General features: G+C 43.6%; 2 long non-coding RNA genes across 2 annotated transcripts in view; one reads left to right on the top strand and one right to left on the bottom strand.

Annotated features, from left to right (window-relative positions):
* Nucleotides 1-539: 539 nt before the first annotated feature.
* LOC126176911 (uncharacterized) lies at nt 540-3,907 on the top strand. The gene is made up of 2 exons (XR_007535697.1): nt 540-696; nt 3,621-3,907. It is a non-coding gene; the product is annotated as an uncharacterized LOC126176911 (long non-coding RNA).
* LOC126176906 (uncharacterized) overlaps nt 3,621-18,700 on the bottom strand; it is a 170,109-nt gene continuing 155,029 nt past the window's right edge. Inside the window, exon 2 of the long non-coding RNA XR_007535693.1 lies at nt 3,621-3,828. This is a non-coding gene — a long non-coding RNA (uncharacterized LOC126176906). The remainder of the gene's footprint in view (nt 3,829-18,700) is intronic.

Below are 18,700 nucleotides of genomic sequence, written 5' to 3' on the forward strand. Positions count from 1 at the left end.
AGATGAAGAGATAACACGAAAAGTCAGAAAAATGTATGAGGGAAGTGAGAGTTGTGTGAAAGTGGGGAGGGAACGTACTGCATGGTTCAAGCTGGAAAATGGGCTGCGACAGGGAAGTGCACTTTCGCCTTTATTGTTTGTTATTGTTATGGATGAAATCCTACAGCAAGTATCAGATGCAATTGGAGATCATAAAATGAAAGCAGTGCTTTTTGCCGATGACCTGATGTTATGGGGAAATTGCGAGAAGGAGTTGGAAAAAAATCACTGTATTTATATGTATTTTTTCAATATATCAAGAGGCCATATGATAAATAAGGAAAAGTGTGAGCAATGAAATAAGAGTTTCCGAATCAAGTAAACTAATATGACTGGTGAAGCGATGTTCTGAGCGCCTGGCTGATAACGCACCTGAAGTGTATGAAAGCGACAGTGAAGAAAATACTTATGCATGGATTCCGTAATACAGCGTGACCGTTGGCACGCGCACAAAACCAAAAGATGACAGCTTATCCAGAATCCGCAACGGCGAAACAAGGCGTCGCCCAAACCGCCGTGTCCAGCGGGCAGCGGCAGGAGTCGAGCCGGCAGCCAAGGCCGCGCCGTCCCTATAAGAGCGGCCGCCGGCGCTCCGTACAGTAGTCTCTGCAGACCGCGCAGCACACAAACACACCTCAGAGCACCATGAAGGCTGTCGTAAGTACCGGCCACGGTAGCTCGTAGCACAGTGTAAGAGGCTGTGAGGATGGGTAGATATCTGGCACTCCAACCTCCAGATATCAGACAGTCAGGTCCTTACCAATCGTTGTATGTCGATAGAGTGTCAACCAAAACACCGATTAAGTTCGTGCTGTGTGCTGTCGTTCAGTAGAAAATGCGTGAACGGCAATTAAGAGTAACCCCAGAATCACGGAGCATAGGAAAAGCGCATGTATGGGGTTATGATTTGAAGATCTCGTGTAGGTAAGTTGGTAGAGCGCGAGGTCGTCATACCTAAGATCCCCCGTTCAAACCCGCCGACACATTAATTCACCGTCTTTAGTCAGAGTGTTAGTTGCCCTCTGTAATAAAAAACTGAATGAACGGATCAAAGATGAACTTCAGTGGGTGTCATAGAACGTCCGCCAGGAACAAATGCAACAACAAAATGAGATAGAAAAACACTGATGATGCTTTTTTTTTTAACTGCTTACATGTGAAACTGTTATATGGGAGAACATTTTCCTGATATGTAAAAGGAGTCTTCGGTGCTTGTAGCAATGTTCTTATGGCAGCCTGCTTTCGCTTTGTTAGTTGAAAGTAGAAAACCTAAAGAGTACATTTGCAAAGATAGGTGTGGTGTCTCGTCCGACAGAACACCACACCTGTCTATTCAAATGTTCTCTTAGGTTTGCTTCTTTCAACCAACAAAGCGAAAGCAGGCTGCCAAAAGAACGTTGCTACAAGCACCGAAAAGTTCTTTTAAATGTCAGGAAAATGTTCTCCCATGTAACAGTTTCTCGCGTAAATATTAAAACAACTAGTCATCAGTGGAGTATGAACGCGAGATCTTTGGTACGATAACCTTTCGCTCTACCACCTCATCTACGCGATATCTTCAAACAATTCTCTCATACATACGCTTTTCATGGTTCCGTAGTTCTGGTGTTATTTCTAATTACCGATTACGCATCTTCTACTGGACGACAGCACACAGTACGAACTAAATCGGTGTTTTGGTTGATACTCTATCGACATACAACGTTTGGTACCGATCTGAGCGTCAGACAACTGGAGGTTTGGGTGTAAGTAACAGTAAAACTAGACTACACCTTCTCTGGGTAAGATTCCTTGCACTGGTTCGTACCATTTTCCTCACTATACGACCAGTCTCTCTAGGAGACTCCACCCAGGTTTGAGAAGTTGTTAATGTCTTTACTGGCTAAATACAGAACATTGTGGTATCTGAGAGCCCAACACATGAGGAAAGGTGTTCCTTAGAAATGTGAGAAGGGAGCGCTAACGTTAATAACCTATGTTAAAGATTTAGAAAATATTGGTTGGTATATTCTTCTGATACTTTCACGAGATAGTATTCACTGATACAAATTATGGCCATATCCAGCCAATTCTTAGTAACAAATTAACAGTTACCAAAAATTTGTAGTGAGCTCTCACCGTGTCGGAATATTTACTTGTCCATTTCGCGAAACGTAGTAAACATAGACTTCATGACTTCACGAGTTGCAATTGAAATCCCTTTTGTCAGTTATGGCATTTGAAAGAGGTTGAGACTCGTGACAGATTAAAACTGTGTGCTGTATCAGTAATGGAAACTGCAACTTGCTTTCACACGCAATGCTCCAACCAACTTAGCTATCTTTACACGACTGATTATCCACCCTCATAGTGGCATTTCTACTAGTACCTCATACCTGAAGGAAGTTATATTGTCTATAACGGAATACCCGAGTTCTGCATTAACTTCAGCAGATATTCGCTGTTATAAATTTAAACGGTATTTGTTGAATATAATTCTAACTGTAGATCTCTCAGAGTATCAGAGAATGGCAGAAAAACGTGAGCGGATGCTATTCTCAGTGAATGGAAATTTCAAGTCGTATAGGCAAGTGGTAAAGGATCATTAAGCAGCTAGGAGACTCTGTGATGGTCACAATAAGCATTTCTCTTTGTTCTCAGTTGAAAACAGGATTGTGGTAGGTTGTTGTCTGCAAGGGTGACAGATACCAGTAAAGTCCTTTTCAACCATAAGGAAGTGAATGAAATAAACGGCTCCACGCTCTACTTTGCTACTCTTCAGATGACACACATTATTTAAAATTGAGCAAGTACTACATGTCTAAATTTCAGTAAGCAAAGCATTAAAACAATTCAGTATACCTGTTTCTACACAACGAATAACATTTAGAATTGTTCATCACAGTACTTTTCCTAATTGTACTAGCTATATTTTCCCCTCCCAATGGCCTTGCTGCAGAGGTAACACCGGTTCCAGTCAGATCACTGTAGTTAAGCGCTGTCGGACTGGGTTTGTGCTTGGATGGGTGACCACCCGGTCTGCCGAGCGCTGTTGGCAAGCGGGGTGCACTCAGGCCTTGTGAGGCAAACTAAGGAGCTACTTGATTGAGAAGTGGCGGCTGCGATCTCATAAACTGACATATAGCCGGGAGAGTGGTGTGCTGACCACGTTATTTGGAGAGTAGCAAAGTAGTGTGTGGAGCTGTTCATTTTATTCACTTCCTTATGGTTGAATGCACTTTACTGGTATCCGTCACCGTTGCAGACAACAACCTGCCACAATCCTGTTTTCAACTGGGAACAAAGAGAAATGCTTATTGTGACCGTCACAGAGTCTCCTGGCTGCTGAATGATCCTTTACCACTTGCCTATGCCATTTGAAATTTCCATTCATTTAGAATAGCATATTTGCATCCAGTGACGTGTGAGGGCTGATAAGAACACAGCTGCCGGTCGGTACTGTTGGACCTTCCAACGCCTGTTCGGACGAAATTTAGTTTATACGTTCCTCTCCAAGTTCTCTTTACCAGGGTATATTATGATTCATTTTGTTTCACTAAAACTGTGTATGTTACATATATCCATGTTTCTGCTGTCCACAGGTTTGCTCTTTCCTCGTAGTCCTGCTGGTGGCGGCCGTGTTCGCCCAGGAGAAGGCCAAGGAGACCCTGAAGGGCGCCGAGGCCTACTACGCCTACGCCGCCCCCTACGCCTACAGCGCCTTCGGCTACCCCGCCGTCAGCGCCTACTCCGCCTACCCCTACGCCGCCGCCGGCTACCCCTACTACTACCGCTGAACACGGACACGACCTCTATGAGGATGCAGCTCTTACTTCAGTGACAACTGTACTCTCTTCCTTCCTTCAATAAATACAACTGTATCACAAAACGTAATATCCTGTCATTTTACCCTACCATCCACTCAACGGCATTCCCAATATCAGCAAATGAGAGGATAAATACTTCTGATAAATAGTGCTAAGTACGAGGGTATTTCGGAAAGTAAAGATACACCGTACCCCAGAGAAACAGAAGAGTTTTGGCGAGCAAGTTGGCAACACTGGTGTTAACTTTGAGCCCCTTAGCTTTCTCCTCGCGGTCGTTCGTCAGTTGAGCGTTGCTTCTGGTTGGAGTAGGTCGTGTTTAAAATCGCTGCGCCGATTCAAAATCCCGCCAAATGCGAAGTGCGCTCCATCATACGTTTTCTTCATGCAAAAGGTCAGGGACCAGCGGATATTCACAAAGAAATTGTTTCTCTTTATGGGAACATTATGAATCGACAAAATGTCAAGAAATGGTGTCGTCATTTCTCTGAAGGTAGGATCGATGTTAATGATGAACAAAGAACAGGTCGGCCATCTGTGATCTTTGATGCCCTTCTTCAGAGAACGGAGGAAGCAATTCGTGTGAACAGACGTCTCACACTGAAAGATTTGCATCAGATAATACCGGAAGTGTCAATGACAACTCTTAATGACGTTGTGACTGTCAAGTTAGGGTACAGGAAATTGTGTGCGTGCTGGGTTCCAAAAAGAAATCAATGCAATGGCGCCATTCGAATTCACCAAAAGCCAAGAAATGCAAAACGTCGATTTCAGCGAGGAGAATCATGACTTCTGTTCTTTGGGACAGACAAGGCATTCTTCAGTTGGAATTTATGCCTCCTGGAACGACAATTAATGCTTCTGCATATTGCCAGACTTTGAAACGTCTTCGAAGGGCAATTCAAAACAAACGCAGGAGAGTGCTGACAAGTGGAGTCCGCTTGCTTCATGACAACTCTCGGCCTCACACAGCGTTCGTAACCAAAGCACTACTCAAACAATTCAAATGGAACGTATTGGACCATCCGCCATACAGCCCGGAACTTGCGCCCACCAGCTTCCATGTCTTTCGTTACCTGAAGCCTCATCTTGGTGGAAAATGATTCCACGACGATGAAGAGATCAAAGATGAAGTTCAAACGTGGTTCCGACGACAGGCGGAAACCTTTTATAACTGTGGGATACAAAAGCTTGTGCACCGACTTAACGAATGTTTGGATAACGGGAGTGATTATGTCGAAAAATAACAAATAATCCAGTTGATAAGATGTAACTGACGTTTTCTAAATAAATGTTCTATTTAAGGACTGCGAGCCATTGTATCTTTACATTTCGAAATGCCCTCGTATATCAGATATTCAGGCCATTTCTTTCATTCAAATAAACAGCCACCTGAGGCCAAATTCAATGCAAGGTACAGCAATAAGTGTATTGATTTTACCTTAGAAATTAAGATATGAAATACGTTCTTCTTCTTTACATCTGTCATTAGATGAAACACAGAAAATTAAAATTAGAGTGACTTTTTCTAAGAATTTACTGGACGATGTAGTGTACTAGATTGTACTCTAAGCCAGATCCCCTACTTTCGTGAGCTGTGTGGTACAAAGTAAATGTAATCGGCAGTGACTCCTGTTCTGCGATCCAATCCCAGGCCCATACACAATTATAATTTGTCACAGTCATCACAGCAAGTACTCTGCGTCCACAAAAACAATTATCGTATACAGAAGGTTATCAAAAATGGTTTTACACTTTTAAGAAACGGATTCCTCTCACTAAAACATAAACATGCTTCCGAAAATTGTTCATTTTTAGGGCTCCATATCTCAGTCGGTAAAAACGAACCCCATAGGATTACTTCGTTGTCCATCTGTATGTCTGACTGTTAAGACCCCTTTTTTCAGGAACAGGCAGAGGTATCAAGTTGAGATTTATGTCACATGCTAAGGTCTACGATGCCTTGACGATATAAATAAAGCTTTTAAATCAAGGGAGTCAAACGATATGGCCATTTTTTGATATTCACAAATTCACTCATCTAAACCTGTGCTGTACTTCCCTTTGCCCGAAAATCATGAAATTTGGCCAGAAGCGAAGTCTCACAATAAAAGTAAAGAAAAAAACTGAAAATTGTTAATTCGTAATTAGATCAGACAAAAACATTTTTTATCATTACGAACGCACGTTACATTGGTAATCCACCAAAAATCTCAGGAACTACTAGACAAATTATAATCTCATTTTCAGCAGCAGGTAAAGTGATTCACCAGAAAGGTATTTGTATATAGTTTATAAAAATGACATGCATGTGGCTGACCTACGGTGATGTGATGCCTACTGACGCTGTGAAAACGATGCCTTTGCCATCTAGCAGTGATAGACATAAGGCCAGTAGCATCGCAGTTCCTTTACCAACTGCCCTTTCTACATGCAATCTTTCCCTGCGACTGCGACATGTATCTATAATGTAAAAAGCAAAATAATACTTGGAACTGTTGCAAGATTGCGTTTCCATTGTTTATGATGCCGTTCCAATATCCCATAAAATATCAGTTGAAGTGTTCCACAGAGCCATTCGACATTTACATTACAACATTAGCCCTATAGCCGGCTGTAACTTTTTCTTCTCTGGAGACTTTCGTCAGATATTACCAGTAATTGAAACAGAGACAAGTGAAGATGAAGTCAATGTATCTGCAATTTCCAGTTAGTACAGCATGTTAATATATCTCCAAAATTAATAAGATAAATGAAAAACTACCATAGCACATGCAAATTACACGAACATTTAAACTTAAAGTTTAAAATTAGAACATTCTCTAAATTCTTGGAATTCCCAGGACCGTTACCATGCGAGTATTGAAATCGATAACAGGCGAAAATCGTTGATATTCTTTATTCCCGGGGTGGATGATCTATCTATGCATGTACATAACATATATATGTTTGCATGGAACTCTCAGAGGGCAAGTGCTACTAACGCATATCAGTTTTTTTTAGTTACTAACACAGTTTTATATTCAATGCTTGTTCAAGTAAAATCAAAAACTTAAGTTTGTAAACAGTAATTAGAAATCTTTTTGTTGAATAACCAAGTACTGTTATCAATCAAGACAATCTACTGAGCCCCTCGTTGCATCCTTAATGCCAATGTGTTGGCGTGGAGTCACATTTACATTTGGCATCTATGTTACACTTTGTGTAATTTTACACAGTACTGTTCCACGTCTTATCTTGAGTTAGTGTAGCTATGGACAAAAGCACATTTCTCCTAAGGAACCATGAAGCAGAAAAGTTAAGTACAGATGACAACTCAACACCTGGTAGAAACCTTTTGGCAACTTTGGCATTTGACACTGACACAGCGTGCGAGATGGTGGAGCAGTGAGACAGTGGAATAAAATTTGAGACACGGCGGATGAAACCCTGATCCTGTTGCTAGATTTAGGTTTTGCGTGGCTTCCATAAACAGTTTCAATCTAATGTTGGGACTGTTATTTTGAAGAGGACACTGTTGAGTTCATTCCCCATCCGTCCCCAATACGAGTGCGTGATGAGTAAAGTTGGAATGAACTGCGAAATTCAAAACTATAATACTAGATGTTAAAAAGAATCTATGTAAGCTATGCGATCTTACCTAGAATTTGAAACTGAGACGTTCTGCTACAACAATAATACCAGTAGAAATCAAGCAAAAAATTGAAAATACTCAAAAAAGTGAAAGAGTACTTTACTAATAAAGCCGTCTGCAACTAATCACTATATTTAAACTCGGAGATTTAACTTCGTGTTAGCACAAATAGCCGTGTTTTTCTAATAGAAACAGCAGCTGAGATGAGTGAGAGGAAGAGCAGTGGGCTTTCGTTTTCAATAAAAAATAAAAATACAGCTTTTATCCTTAGACTATCTAGAAGTAATTCCTAAAACTAAAATTTTGAGTTAATTAACACTATTTGAAATTGGTTGTTTGTTTATTCTATGCACTACAAGTGGCCTGTAGTGTCTGTTTTTCAAGTTAACGTACGACTCGTTCCGCATCTCCGAAGCTTTTCCGTTAAGATAAGAATTATGTACCACGATGTGTGTGTGAATGAATGAATGAATGAATTTATATGAAATGGCTTCCACCACAGAGCACAAGCTATCTTGCAAAGTGAAGTAGTAGGCCTTCAGTGATGTTCTGGCATTTGTCTGCCTTTTCTTCTGCATGTAGTAGAGCTTTCCCATCTTCGTCCATCAATTTTATCAAAAAATGGCTCTGAGCACAATGAGACTTAACATCTGAGGTCATCAGTCCCCTAGAACTTAGAACTACTTAAACCTAACTAACCTAAGGACATCACACACATCCATGCCCGAAGCAGGATTCCAACCTGCGACCGTAGCGGTCGTGCGGTTCCAGACTCAAGTGCCTAGAACCGCTCGGCCACAGCGGCCGGCTCAATTTTATCCCCAGATGACGTGTGTGTGTGTGTGTGAATGATTGAATGAATCAATGAATTTTATGAAATGGCTTCCACCACAGAGCACAAGCTATCTTGCAGGGTTCAGAAACCGGTACAGAAATTTTTAATAGAGATTAACATAAACGCCAGTTCCGCCCTTTTTAATGCTCATGAAAACCACACATTGCATGTTGTACCACCATGCAGCGAGACCTTCAGAGGTGGTGGTCCAGACTGCTGTACACACCGGTACCTCTAATACCCAGTAGCACGTCCTCTCGCATTGATGCATACCTGCATTCGTCGTGGCATACTATCCACAAGGTTATCAAGGCAGGCACTGTTGGTCCAGATTGTCCCACTCCTCAATGACGATTTAGCGTAGATCCCTCAGAGTAGTTGCTGGGTCACGTCATCCATAAACGGCCCTTTTCAATATTCCCAGGCATGTTCGATAGGTTTCATGTAGGAAGAACATGCTGGCCACTCTAGTCGAGTCAGTTTCATTGCATTTTGAGCTTTCTGTTGAAGATTTTCACGCTAGTTACCAATCGAGTGTAAGTCCAAAATATTTAGTGAATTAGTTAACTGTATAGGGCGGCTATAAATGATTAGATAAAAGTTATGGATGCGGAAGTTGTGGGTAATAATTTCAATAATTATTGCTTATGTTTAAGATGGATTTACTTGAGGAGCCACAGGCTGCGCCTGGAGAAGAGCTATTTGAGATGGAGGGATCGTTGGAATTTATTAAGTGTACATGTCTAAGGGAGCAGTGTCGTCAGCATAATAGATGAGTTAGACTCCTGGGGCGGAAATTTGAATTTTTAACACAGACAAAGGATGGTTGCTTAGACAGAAAGGAATCAATTATGCGGACGTAGGAAGAGTATGTATCAAGTTTGAAAAGGAGACTGGAATTCCATAAAGCGTCGTAGGTTCCTATAAAAGATACAAAACTGAGAATTTTCTATTGTTGCATAGATGAGATAAGAAATGTGCGAAGTGGGATGAGGTAAGAAATGTGTGAGGTGGAGAAGTTGTTCGTCAGAGAATACAAGCCTCACTGGTAAACAAAGAGGGATAAGTGTTTGTTCAGGCATTTATGGGCACATTGGAAGATGATGGGTTTGAAAAAAACGTACTAAACAATGAGGCTAAACCGTCGTTGGAAGGTTTGTTTGGTTTCAGAAAAAGTAAGATTCTGGAGGTGTTCCGCAGATCAACATTGTATCCTGTGGAGTAAATGGTGTCACAGAGAGTTAAAAGGCCTACGATGAAAGAATGGGGACATCCTTTTAGATGTCTGTAGGTTATGCAGTCGCGACTGGAAGCAGTGTTGCATTTTTTTCTGTGATACTTGTTTTATGTCACGTGGTGTAATTGATGAGTTCTACTCTATCTGTGGTATATTGTGCAAGTAATGGAAGCTGGGAGCAAGTGATGCTACAGAAGTATCGATACTTTCACGGACTGTAGGAAATACGGAGTACTAGCAATGGGGATCCTCAGGAATTTTGAAGATGTCAGAGAGACAGGATGGAAAGTGATTAGCTTTGCTCGGCTCGTTGAGAAGGAGTATTGAGAAATTATGCTGCTACATGAGAGTCTGTGGAAAGATTTCCAATACTTGCAGTAGTTGGTGATGGGGACAGGGCAGCTGAGGGAGGGGGGGGGGAGGGTAGCGTAAAATCTGGTGCATGGTTAGGGCCAATTCCAACATTCTTTAGTGGCGAAAAAGTTTCTGATATACACTCCTGGAAATGGAAAAAAGAACACATTGACACCGGTGTGTCAGACCCACCATACTTGCTCCGGACACTGCGAGAGGGCTGTACAAGCAATGATCACACGCACGGCACAGCGGACACACCAGGAACCGCGGTGTTGGCCGTCGAATGGCGCTAGCTGCGCAGCATTTGTGCACCGCCGCCGTCAGTGTCAGCCAGTTTGCCGTGGCATACGGAGCTCCATCGCAGTCTTTAACACTGGTAGCATGCCGCGACAGCGTGGACGTGAACCGTATGTGCAGTTGACGGACTTTGAGCGAGGGCGTATAGTGGGCATGCGGGAGGCCGGGTGGACGTACCGCCGAATTGCTCAACACGTGGGGCGTGAGGTCTCCACAGTACATCGATGTTGTCGCCAGTGGTCGGCGGAAGGTGCACGTGCCCGTCGACCTGGGACCGGACCGCAGCGACGCACGGATGCACGCCAAGACCGTAGGATCCTACGCAGTGCCGTAGGGGACCGCACCACCACTTCCCAGCAAATTAGGGACACTGTTGCTCCTGGGGTATCGGCGAGGACCATTCGCAACCGTCTCCATGAAGCTGGGCTACGGTCCCGCACACCGTTAGGCCGTCTTCCGCTCACGCCCCAACATCGTGCAGCCCGCCTCCAGTGGTGTCGCGACAGGCGTGAATGGAGGGACGAATGGAGACGTGTCGTCTTCAGCGATGAGAGTCGCTTCTGCCTTGGTGCCAATGATGGTCGTATGCGTGTTTGGCGCCGTGCAGGTGAGCGCCACAATCAGGACTGCATACGACCGAGGCACACAGGGCCAACACCTGGCATCATGGTGTGGGGAGCGATCTCCTACACTGGCCGTACACCACTGGTGATCGTAAAGGGGACACTGAATAGTGCACGGTACATCCAAACCGTCATCGAACCCATCGTTCTACCATTCCTAGACCGGCAAGGGAACTTGCTGTTCCAACAGGACAATGCACGTCCGCATGTATCCCGTGCCACCCAACGTGCTCTAGAAGGTGTAAGTCAACTACCCTGGCCAGCAAGATCTCCGGATCTGTCCCCCATTGAGCATGTTTGGGACTGGATGAAGCGTCGTCTCACGCGGTCTGCACGTCCAGCACGAACGCTGGTCCAACTGAGGCGCCAGGTGGAAATGGCATGGCAAGCCGTTCCACAGGACTACATCCAGCATCTCTACGATCGTCTGCATGGGAGAATAGCAGCCTGCATTGCTGCGAAAGGTGGATATACACTGTACTAGTGCCGACATTGTGCATGCTCTGTTGCCTGTGTCTATGTGCCTGTGGTTCTGTCAGTGTGATCATGTGATGTATCTGACCCCAGGAATGTGTCAATAAAGTTTCCCATTCCTGGGACAATGAATTCACGGTGTTCTTATTTCAATTTTCAGGAGTGTATGTTTGCAATAGGCGGTGACGTGTGATTCTATGCTGGTCCCAGTGCTTCAGGGGCGAGCGGTGTATGCGAAGGGAGTTTTGTAGGCGACATAGAACTGCTGGAGGGAGCAGAAGCGATTAGGATAAATGTGCTTGTTACAAATGTGGGTTAACGTGGCGCCTAACAAGCCCTGGTGAAGGAAGTATCCAGCACGATATGGTGAAATGTTTGCGGCTGGCTTCTGATATGAGCGTCTATGTATTTTCCGTAGGCATTCCAGTTCACTCGAGAGTCTTGGATAATTTTTGGTAGATATTGACGGATGAGATCGTAAGTAGGGAGTGGTGAATGGAATGTATATCTGATCATTCACATTCGGGATCAGGACTTCTATGGCGATATTAACAACATTAGGAGAAATGAAGATAGCGAGGTATTACTTTCGGAATTGGCATGTTGTGGAATGAAGATTGTGTTGCCGTCGAGGGAATGAGCTAACTGATTCCACCACTGTGGTTCTACAGGAAGTCTTATATTGAATTTTAGATCAGCGGCAATAAAATAGATGGAAAAGTTACAGTCTATGTGGTTCAGAAAGTAAGATCAGCAACAATTTAGTTTTAAATATATTTTGATTTTACATGCTGCTTTGATTTTGCTGTCATCGCTCCACCTGACCGAAACGTAAAAACTGTACCTTTAGGGATGAAATTTGATCAAGCAAAGAACTGAACTACGTATGTAACAAAGGGTTACAAATGATAAAACAACTGCACTGACAGATTAAAACATTCCGGGAAGGTAGCTTTACCTTGCAGCAGAACCAGTAACTTTCTCTTGGAGGAAGGTCTTGCTGCACAGCCGATCCGAGGTGTAGCCGGGCGAACAGATGGAGAACACGTCACAGCCAGCAATCGTTAATCGTTGCACCAGTCATTTTCAGATTTAAAGAAAAAAGAAACAGACACACTCAGTCATCATTGAATCCACGCTGTTAGTTTAGCGTGCCTTGACAATCTTTGTTTTTATACGTAAAACTATCATGGTTATCAAGCACGAAAGATTTTCCAGAATGAGATTTTCACTCTGCAGCGGAGTGTGCGCTGATATGAAACTTCCTGGCAGATTAAAACTGTGTGCCCGACCGAGACTCGAACTCGGGACCTTTGCCTTTTGCGGGCAAGTTTGGAAGGTAGGAGACGAGATACTGGCAGAAGTAAAGTTGTGAGTACGGGGCGTGAGTCGTGCTTCGGTAGCTCAGATGGTAGAGCACTTGCCCGCGAAAGGCAAAGGTCCCGAGTTCGAGTCTCGGTGGCGCACGCAGTTTTAATCTGCCAGGAAGTTTCATGAAAGATTTTCTTTTGATATTCTGTGTATTTCCAAGCTTCCACTCATCTGAACCAACTTGAGCTTCAGAGTTTTTAAGTGAGTCGTCAATGCGCTACCATACCCGTCGTAACAGTGCTCCCTTAAAATTTGTCATGAAATTCCACCCTGTGTTTCCTGTATACATTTAACACAAATCATTTTGAACGGTCGTCAGCCAATGTGTTTGGCTCGTTTATTTTCAAAGTTCTGTGCCCTAAGTTATTCACGAAGCTACCTCTGGATTGAAAGCCTACGCTGATATTAGCTTTGTTCTAAAGCGTATTTAACAAAAATAGCTTAAAGAGAGACTTAAAGCAATCAGGTAGCGATTAAATAACCACATACATTTGTTTATGTTCTCTTAATGAAAATTATAATTACGTAAAACTTCTGGCATCAACGCATTACGTGATCAACACAGCATTGCTTCACGTGGATTGCTAGTTTCTCGGTGACGCTTTTATTACGGGTTTTTGGACAACATGGTTGCGGAGAGAAGCAGAGATTAGTATGATTAATCAATAATTCAATAACAGTCTTAATCGCACTTGTTATTGTTATAATACCGGCAACCGGTTTCAACCCGACGTAGGGGTCATCTTCTGGGCGTTTACACCATTGGTCGACTGCTGGTGGTGTTACTCCTAGTTTCCTGCCGTTATGTAGACAGGAGTGACACCACCAGCAGTCGACCAATGGTGTAAACGCCCAGAAGATGACCCCTACGTCGGGTTGAAACCGGTTGGCGGTATTATAACAATAATAAATGAGATTAAGACTGTTCTTGAATTATTTATTACGGGAACGTTGTCACTTTAACCCTTTTGACATGACTGTACCAACGATTCTAGTTCGGCGACGCTGCACTGTTATGCTGTCTCCCGGGGTCAGAGGTTGTTCTATAAGTTTCCCCCTGCCTACGATTACCCGATACTACACAAGACAACGAATTCAATTGTTCAGACAGGAAACACCAGCGGCAGCCTACCTAGACAACATGCGTTCCTTGCATGCGCTAGATAAAATATTTTATTGTATACGAGATATTAGGAACTGTCCCTTTGTCCAAATAACCACATTTAATTAATTATGTAAAAATAAGTGCACTGTATCGTTCAAGAACACAGCTATCTAATACACTTACTCCTGTTCAGACTCAGTACAGTTAAAAATACACTACTGGCCATTAAAATTGCTACACCAAGAAGAAATGCAGATGATGAATGGGTATTCACAGGACAAATATTTTATACTAGAATTAACATGTGACTACATTTTCACGCAGTTTGGGTGTATAGATCCTGAGAAATCAGTACCCAGAACAACCACCTCTAGCCGTAATAACGGCCTTGATACTCCTGGGCACTGAGTCAAACAGAGCTTGGATGGCGTGTACAGGTACAGCTGCCCATGCAGCTTCAACACGATACCACAGTTCATCAAGAGTAGTGATTGGCGTTTTGTGACGGTCCAGTTGTTCGGCCACCATTGCCCAGACGTTTTCAAGTGGTGGGATATCTGGAGAATGTGCTGACCAGGGCAGCAGTCGAACATTTTCTGTATCCAGAAAGCCTCTTACAGGACCTGCAACATGTGGTATGCATTATGCTGCTGAAATATAGGGTTTCGCAGGGATCGAATGAAGGGTAGAGCCACGGGTTGTAACACAAAAAAAAATGGTTCAAATGGCTCTGAGCACTATGGGACTCAACTTCTGAGGTCATCAGTTCCCTAGAACTTAGAACTAGTTAAACCTAACTAACCTAAGGACATCACACACATCCATGCCCGAGACAGGATTCGAACCTGCGACCGTAGCGGTCTCGCGGTTCCAGACTGCAGCGCCTAGAACCGCACGGCCACTTCGGCCGGCGGTCGTAACATATCTGAAATGTAACGTCCAATGTTCAATTTATTCAAATGGCTCTGAGCGCTATGCGACTTAACTTCTGAGGTCATCAGTCGCCTAGAACTTAGACCTAAACCTAACTAACCTAAGGAGATCCCACACATCCATGCCCGGGGCAAGATTCGAACCTGCGACCGTAGCGGTCGCCTGGCTCCAGACTGCAGCGCCTAGAACCGCACGGCCACTCCGGTCGGCGTTCACTGTTCAAAGTGCCGTCAATGCGCACAAGAGGTGACCGAGGCGTGTAACCAATGGCACCCCATACCATCACGCCGGGTGATACGCCAGTATGGCGATGACGAACACACGCCTCCTATGTGCGTTCACTGCGATGTCGTCAAACACTGATGCGACCATCATGATGCTGTAAACAGAACCTGGATTCATCCTAAAAAATGACGTTTTGCCATTCGTGCACCCAGCTTCGTCGTTGAGTACACCATCGCAGGCGCTCCTGTCTGTGTTGCAGCGTCAAGGGTAATCGGAGCAAATGGTCTTCGAGCTGAAAGTCCATGCTGCTGCACACGTCGACCAACTGTTCGTGCAGATGGTTGTTGTCTTGCAAACGTTCCCATCTGTTGACTCAGGGATCGAGACGTGGCTGCACGATCCGTTACAGCCATGCGGATAAGCTGCCTGTCATCTCGACTGCTAGTGATACTAGGCCGTTGGGATCCAGCACGGCGTTCCGTATTACCCTCCTGAACCCACCGATTCTATATCCTGCTAACAGTCATTGGATCTCGAACAACGCGAGCAGCAATATCGCGATACGATAAACCGCAATCGCGATAGGCAACAATCCGACCTTTATCAAAGTGGGAAACGTGATGGTACGCATTTCTCCTCCTTACAAGAGGCATCACAACGACGTTTCATCAGGGAACGCCGGTCAACTGCTGTTTGTGTATGAGAAATCGGTTGAAAACTTTCCTCATGTCAGCACGTTGTAGGCGCCAACCTTGTGTGAATGCTCTGAAAAGTTCATCATTTGCATATCACAGCATCTTCTTCCCGTTGGTTAAATTTCGCGTCTGTAGCACGTCATCTCCGTGGTGTAGCAATGTAATGGCCAGTAGTGCATATTTTTCTCTTGTACGAAAGTTCCCGTTATCTGATTCACAAAATGCATTCATGGTTGTAGAATACGGTAGTGAGAATCAGTATAAAGGCACTGATATTTAAAGGAAATTTAAAGTTGCTGGTAGAAATAGTTGAGCGCAGTGTATACGCAATAGTATGAGGTCCATTATACTGACAAATGCAGTCATATGGGGTTGCATTTGATGTCAATAGTACAGAAATAACAAGACATCAACCATTCAGCTAGCAGACGATGGAACTCAGTATATAGGCAATCAGCTCTGTGCGGTGATACTGTGTGTTTACTGTGTGTGCGTTCCTTTCCTACAGATAATAAACAGACACTATTAGTAACAGTGCATACTGTGTCTATAAGCCATGACTGTTACATAGTCACGCGGAAGACATTTTTCGTGTGATGAAAAAGCAAAAAATTGCGCGTAAAAGGAAACAGAACTCTCTAAATGTCAAATCACCAAGAACTTGAACCGTTCAGGTACAGTGATCTATAATTTCGTTAGATTCGTGCACAATATCGACGCAACAGAAAATATGAGCAAATTAGGAAACTATCAGAGGCACCTGAACGATGACTTTTGGACAAAGCAAGAGCCTCAAACCGTTATTCTTCTCAACTTCCTGCCAATTGGCAGTTGCCAGTAACTGCCTGACGTGTACGAGAAATTTTGTCAAATGGAAACATTTTGCAATCAAAAAACTACTGCAGAAACAAACTCAAACTCCCAAACATAAACAGTTTAGATTGGAGTTCGCTGAAAAGCATATGTCATAGACTTGAGAATGGAACAAAGTGATCTTCGTGATAAGGAGAAGATAATGTAGGTGTTCCGAATGGATTCCAATATGACTGGCATTATCTGAGAACAGTGCAGCAAGTAAGAATCAGTAGAAATTTTGGTGGTGGAGGTGTTACGATTGGGCAACATTCTACACTGCAGCACTACAGGTGAATCACATTTTCCTTAGGTGAACACTAGTATGAACTCTAATGTGTACCCTAAGATGTTAGAGACAGAATGGAGTATAATGTCTGATGACCTAGGGGGCAAAAGTACAATGTTTCAACAAGATAATGCATCTGCCAAAACTTCTGTATAACAAAGAAATAGTTTTAAGATAGATATATCGATGGCTTGACCTGGCCTACACGTAACATGGACTTGTGCCTAGTGGAAAACCTTTGTGAAATACAGGGTTATTACAAATGATTGAAGCGATTTCACAGCTCTACAATAACTTTATTATTTGAGATATTTTCACAATGCTTTGTACACACATACAAAAACTCAAAAAGTTTTTTTAGGCATTCACAAATGTTCAATATGTGCCCCTTTAGTGATTCGGCAGACATCAAGCTGATAATCAAGTTCCTCCCACACTCGGCGCTGCATGTCCCCATCAATGAGTTCGAAAGCATCGTTGATGCGAGCTCGCAGTTCTGGCACGTTTCTTGGTAGAGGAGGTTTAAACACTGAATCTTTCACATAACCCCACAGAGAGAAATCGCATGGGGTTAAGTCGGGAGAGCGTGGAGGCCATGACATGAATTGCTGATCATGATCTCCACAACGACCGATCCATCGGTTTTCCAATCTCCTGTTTAAGAAATGCCGAACATCATGATGGAAGTGCGGTGGAGCACCATCCTGTTGAAAGATGAAGTCGGCGCTGTCGGTCTCCAGTTGTGGCATGAGCCAATTTTCCAGCATGTCCAGATACACGTGTCCCGTAACGTTTTTTTCGCAGAAGAAAAAGGGGCCGTAAACTTTAAACCGTGAGATAGCACAAAACACGTTAACTTTTGGTGAATTGCGAATTTGCTGCACGAATGCGTAAGGATTCTCTACCACCCAGATTCGCACATTGTATCTGTTCACTTCACCATTAAGAAAAAATGTTGCTTCATCACTGAAAACAAGTTTCGCACTGAACGCATCCTCTTCCATGAGCTGTTGCAACCGCGCCGAAAATTCAAAGCGTTTGACTTTGTCATCGGGTGTCAGGGCTTGTAGCAATTGTAGACGGTAAGGCTTCTGCTTTAGCCTTCCGTAAGATTTTCCAAACCGTCGGCTGTGGTACGTTTAGTTCCCTGCTTGCTTTATTCGTCGACTTCCGCGGGCTACGCGTGAAACTTTCCCGCACGCGATCAACCGTTTCTTCGCTCACTGCAGGCCGACCCGTTGATTTCCCCTTACAGAGGCATCCAGAAGCTTTAAACTGCGCATACCATCGCCGAATGGAGTTAGCAGTTGGTGGATCTTTGTTGAACTTCGTCCTGAAGTGTCGTTGCACTGTTATGACTGACTGATGTGAGTGCATTTCAAGCTCCTGTCGCCATTTTGTCTCACTGCGCTCTCGAGCGCTCTGGCGGCAGAAACCTGAAGTGCGGCTTCAGCCACACAAAGCTTTATGAGTTTTTCTACGTATCTGTAATGTGTCATGACCATATGTCAATGAATGGAGCTACAGTGAATTTATGAAATCGCTTCAATCATTTGTAATAGCCCTGTACTTGCAATGCGTATTTATCGCAACGGAAGGCAATTAGGGGCCGTATGTGCGCTGAAAGGAGCTATTCGGGAAGACAAGACGCCGAATTTTTGAGGTAATTATGTTGGACAAAGTACTAACAGTGCAATAACACAACAGGACAGTGAGTGCTTTTATACCAATTTCCATCTAGGAAATTCCAATGCCATATTTTGTTTCTCTTGTTATGAAAGAAACTAAGTAATGCCGTCATAATTGTTTATGTCTTATATGTATCTACTACTTTCATAATCAATTTGATACATCTATGCTTCAGACATTGTATATACTTTGGTAGGAACCCTGCCTTTATACTGATTTCCACTACTCTATATTGCTTACGA

This window comes from Schistocerca cancellata, chromosome 3, assembly GCF_023864275.1.
Source record: "Schistocerca cancellata isolate TAMUIC-IGC-003103 chromosome 3, iqSchCanc2.1, whole genome shotgun sequence".
In the NCBI taxonomy this organism is placed as follows: Eukaryota; Metazoa; Arthropoda; class Insecta; order Orthoptera; family Acrididae; genus Schistocerca; species Schistocerca cancellata.